This window comes from Notothenia rossii (genome assembly GCF_949606895.1).
Source record: "Notothenia rossii genome assembly, chromosome: 9".
In the NCBI taxonomy this organism is placed as follows: domain Eukaryota; kingdom Metazoa; phylum Chordata; class Actinopteri; order Perciformes; family Nototheniidae; genus Notothenia; species Notothenia rossii.
The window spans coordinates 11492466-11498456 of NC_136907.1; positions in this window are offsets into that span (position 1 = coordinate 11492466).

Here is a 5991-nt window from a genome sequence, read left to right on the forward strand (position 1 = left end):
GCATCAATTTTGACCATTTAAAAATCTGTCACTCTTGAAGTAAGTCTCCAAAGATGAAGGGAAGAGCAGTAAATTGCTGGAGTAACCCTTACTTTCAATATTTGTATACTCAGAAGCTGATCACTGATCATTGATGCGCTGGAGTGGGAACTAAAGAATATAGAATGACATTGTAAGTACTTTTGTAAGATTTTCTTGAGTTATTTGCTTAGTCAATCATTTAGACAGACAGAGCCAGAGATGGAGTCGGCTGTTTTGCAAACCAATTTTTCTAAGTGTAGTGTTATTATATTTAACTGCAGCATAGTTCAAATAAATAGTGTGTTCAAGGCAGTGTTTGCAGTAACAGTCCTCAAAATGAAATTACAAAATCCATGTGCTTTGTCATCTCCATCACGGAGACTTTGTTGTTCTGTAACAATGTCAACATTTGAGCTTTTTCACTTCAACGTAAACATATGCATCTTTGGTGCACTCGCTAAGACTGAGGCCCTTTTTTGTCTTGGAAGCAAACATTTACTTCAACTTATAAAAATATAGGGAACATCATTGGATTTAGGATACTTATTAAGTGCCCACTTGGTCGATTGCTTGGCCTGTGGCATTGCTGCTGTCACCTTTCTTAAGAACAGCTCATCCAAACAACTTCAGACTCAACCACGCACTTCCTTGGGTCCTTAGCAATGCACCAACGTCAATCGGGGTCGTACACACACACACACACACACACACACACACACACACACACACACACACACACACACACACACACACACACACACACACACACACACACACACACACACACACACACACACACACACACACACACACACATCAACGGAAATCATTTAATCTGCCCCCTCAAAATATAGGAAAATTAGTCGCTTTACTTTGAAACTACTTTATAAAGTAGAGTGGAGGTATTTGTATTGTACAGTAGTATCCAACTTTCATGTTTGTGTGCCCAGCGTCTAGTAGCAAACGTTGGATTACAGAGCAATGAATCTCCGTCCCTCTGCTGCACAGAGCGCCGTTTGCTGTTTATTTATAGATCATTAATATTGCATGTGTTGTACAAATACATCCTTGGGTCTCTAACATTACACCCACTAGGTTTGAAGTAGATATGATAAATGGTTCTCAACATAGGTGAAGACCGAGAGACATTCCTTCTTGTATAGTTCGAGATGAATACACATTTTTAAAGCTGATAGCTCCCACCTTTATACACTGCCATTAACAACGAGATGTGTTTGTCATAGAGTGCTGGAATCCTTTGAAAATTACAGCTAAGAATTACATTAATTAACCTTCTGAATATATTACGACTCTCCGCTGTGAAATCCTATTATATATGATTTAAAAAATCTGTCCTGTTTTGGATGTAAAGGGAAGCACTTAGTTGCACTTAAGTGTGTAAAGGTATACCACTACATTTATTCAGAGTAAAGGCTGATCTTTTATTATTCACCATCCTTACGTTATTTTACTGTCAACTGGGTAAGTCTTAAAAACTGAACCCCTTTACTGACTAATATTTAAATACTTTTTGCAACAAGGCTTCAAAAGCAGACCGTAGACTTTAAATTTAGCAATGCTTTTCCGCAAAGTTGCAGCTGAAGGTGAGAGATGAGAAGAAAATGGGCATGAATAGTTAAAATATATTGTTTTCAAAACTGTTGAGATTTCAAGGGCAACCACATCCATTTGAGTCCAGATGATAAATGCATGGTTAATCCAAAACCGAACGAGCAGCCAAGTAAGTTTAAAAAGACACAATTTCATTGCCTTTAAAGGATACAGACGTAAAACATTTATTTTAATGGGCGACAATAACAAACAAGACTTAATAGCCTTGGTCTTTCATAGTTTAATCATCCAAATAAAACTCTCCTGTGGTGGTCTTTAAAAAAACATATAACAAGGAATCAGTGCTCTGGAAACATTGTGGGTCTCCATAAAAGGGGGAAACGTGTAGCATTGTATTGTTACCTGTATTGTTACACAAGCCAAAGATAATTTCAACGTCCTTGACTGGTCTCTGCGTCTCTGTCTTAAGGGCCAGCTTATGTGGACAATAGCCCAGAGCTTCAGGACGTACTTACAGAGGAAATGTGTGTTCTCGGCTCAAATCTGTTTATACTCTCTGGGGTCTGGAGAGTGATCGCCGTGCAGAGTGAGACATTTCTGCCGCTGCAACCTGCGGTTTCTTATAAAGAGCTATTTACTCATCCTTGGCATCCCTCACATTGAGCTCCTGGGAAAGTGGAAAGTGTATCAGCAGTATACAGGAACTGGCTTTCAAATGCCAGAGAAATGTATACTCACTGTTCTTTATTTATTTTTTCGGATAACTCACATGATATGAAACCTTATCTTACAGAAATAAAGCACACTATCCTCTAGTTAAACTTAATTTCCCTAAAATATACCCATCCTGAAGATATTATTGATGTCGTGCTGTTCAATTCTTAGTCTAAATATGCAATATGAGATATTTTACATGACTGAAAAAGTGAAGTCATTTATTCTGATAAAACGAGGGGAAGTTTCGACTCAATGCCGAGAGGATTAAAACAAGATTTTGTTCATATTATTAAAAAATATGTTTTGCTTTGTAAATGTCAACAAAGTGAAGGGGAGAAGGATCATTGTTTGAGTGAATATTTAAAAAGTTAATGTTTACTCCAAGCACAACACTTTGTAATGAAGCCACATCTTTGACATACAGTACCTCAGTGCTTTCTGGGACATAAACCCTGTTTTCTTGATCAAAGCTATGCGCTTTAATACACATATTGGATTAAAATAACAATCCGAGCAGTGAGTACACTTCCTACAAAATAGATGAGGCAGTTTTAGGTGAACACAAAACAATGACAAGTTGTTTTGTCTTTGGTTACGCCTGTCTTTTACAACAGGGACGTTCATTTAAAATCAAACACATTTTATTCCACTTTTTAGAAAATGTTTGCTTACTGAATCCAATATATGAACCAGGGTATTCAGAGTGGCAGCCTCAGTCTTATCTCCAGGTACTGTAGGACAAAAACAGATCCATTTGAATAGCTTTTCAGAGAAAATGAGACTAATGAGGTTTTCCAAGACCTTAAAAGGCCACCCTTACCTCAGAGAGCACAGAGAACCATGGACACAAAATAAAGCAAGACTCCCACACAAAAAAAGCGGGATTATAAAATATGTGACTAGAATAATCATGTTGACAGGGTAGCTGCCTTTTAAAAAAATGGATTATAAACATGGAGAGGTGCAACTTCCTGAAATTGACGACTGATTATTCTCGGAAGCAGAGGACAGGATGTGGATGGCACTGTGGAGACGAAAGACAAACTCTGGGTTAGCGTCCAAGTTTAGATTTCAGGTAACAATCACTCACACTCCTCTGCAACGGAGAGTAGTCCAACACTTTGTTAAGCTTTCAACAACTGTGTGAGAGTGTGTGAGGCAGAGAGGGAAGGATGAAAAGGGGAGAAGACAGGATGAGAACAGAGGGGAGAAGACAGGATGAGAACAGAGGGGAGATCACTGCCAGCTGGATGTTCATTTTGGAATAGCACAGGCAGAGATGATGCTTTGTAACTGCACAGACATTCTCTTTAGTCTCTTCTTTACCTTTATAAGAAAAGCATCAGTTTAAGCTCATGCTTCTTTTAACAACAAGAGCACTCACCAGTTGTACATAAATGACCATCAGCAAATACTTTGTATAAAAGTTATTGCCTTCTAATTCAGCACTGAGATATATCTGAAGCAACAATCTCAAACGCTCAAAATGTTCTGCAGCAGCCAAATCAGTAGCTAAATGAACTCTTGTCAACAAGCACAGCATTAACACTGGTGTTTCTACCCACTATGCAATAGGCTGTAACGTGAAACTGCACTGCTCTACTTATGAGAGAATTACCCAGCACCTTATGTCAAAATCCCCCTGGTGCAACAGTCTTGCTGTGCTTCCTTTCAGTACAAAATGCTTTCATCTAGTGCAAAAACACTACCGTCATGATAAAAAAGGGTCTATGCAGTCAGGAGCCAGCTTAAAAAAAACGGAATGCATCGTTTTAAGTGAGGGAACTTATACTGTTTACCTTTCCATATCTCATCAGATGTTGTTTAAATGTCTGCCACAATAATTTGCCTTACATGGGAGAAGAATTAGCTTCAGGACTATTTTTAGAATCCATAATACTGTCTGATTTCTGACCCGTCAGCCACACAGACTCTGTTCTGCAGTGTAAAGGAGATTATTTAAATGTGCTCCACATTCTCCTGCATCTCTTTACCTTTTGTTTAAAAAATATGGTTGTAAGCACAGAGACAAGAACCAGTAATCAATTATAACTTACCTTAATCGGCTATTGATTAACATGTATGATTTACTACCACAAAATGGTTAGAGGCATGACTACTATTTCACATTTAATTCAATCTGATTCACTTTTCTACCTTCTTATGAGTATGTGTGTTCCTAAATCAGTTGTATTGGATTCACTAATGCAGTTATTGACCCTCAAAGGGAAGAGTATTTTGTTATAATGATATACGGTAATAATTAGGAATGAACAGAATAAAAAAAAGACAGGGGAGACACAAAGAGGGCTGCACCCAGGAGAAGTCTCCATGTGGGACTGAGGCTGAGTTTCAGGGAATGCTGTTATCCCACCGAAACAGCCAGGCCCATTTAATAAAGAGTTTATCAGAGAAAGACAGAGGGACATGAAGCCTTAAATTATATTGAATTAGAAAAGCCTTAGGAGGCAGCTGACTTTGCAAAGTTTTTTTTCAACATCGACTAAGATGGTATTTGTTGTACATCATAATGCTTACCAGAGGCTTTACTTCCTTTACTTACAACGGCAACACAGAACAATGATGGATACTTAAAATACCACATGACCATTTTCTGACCAACCATACAAACAACTGTCCCAGTACCAAAAAGAACACTGTGGCATTTCAGTACAACCTCCGGTTTAAATGGAAATCCTGCCAACATAAACTCTCACACACACACACACACACACACACACACACACACACACACACACACACACACACACACACACACACACACACACACACACACACACACACACACACACACACACACACACACACACAAGGAATGAGTCTGGCCCGAAGACTCTATAAACATGTCAGGGGACGTTCAACAGCAATACACACTATTATTAATAACGTATCATCAACAGACCTATAAGTCAGAGACAGAGAGAGAGAGATACAGCTCTTGTGTTCAAATAATAATGGGTGAGCTTAGAAGTCATGTGTCTTTCATAAGGTATCCCACCCAAAGTGTCACTTGTGACACATTGGAGTTGATATAAGCCTGCACCTGAGAATTGAATATGTTCAATATTTGGACATTTTCAAATAACAGACATTAGAAACTGTATAGATATTACTCATATAGCTGCCTTTATATGGTGTCTGTTTTCACTGGATGAGCATCAAATAAAAATGAAATGTTGTGCTCTTATGTATGTTGAATGAAGGATTGTGTTTGACTATATGTTTCAAACTTATATGATGCAAAATTACTAACAAATATGATACACTTGGGGCCACTTGACTTGTTTTTTATGCAAATCAAGAAGGCGTTTATGATGATCTTGGAATGATCTTCACTAAACTCTCTTTTGTTTCTTACTTGTAATTTAGACAATAACAAACTGGAAAAGTGTTATTTTCATTTGTTTGAAGGAGAAGCTAAATGTGTGGCTAAGTGTCTTGTTTATACTTTAGCCCCCTGTTGCAGTGCCACAGTGTTCAATGCGTTTCCTACAGTAGTGCGCACGACCAGTCTGCAGCAGCGCTCCGCAGACCTTTCCCAGGCATCTGGCTGCTCTGCGTTTATTCCTGGAGGCGCTGCTTTTCGCTCCATCACCCCCCCCCCCCACCCCCCCACCCCCCCAACAGGTGGATAAGTCGACAGGGAAGGAACATCGGCAG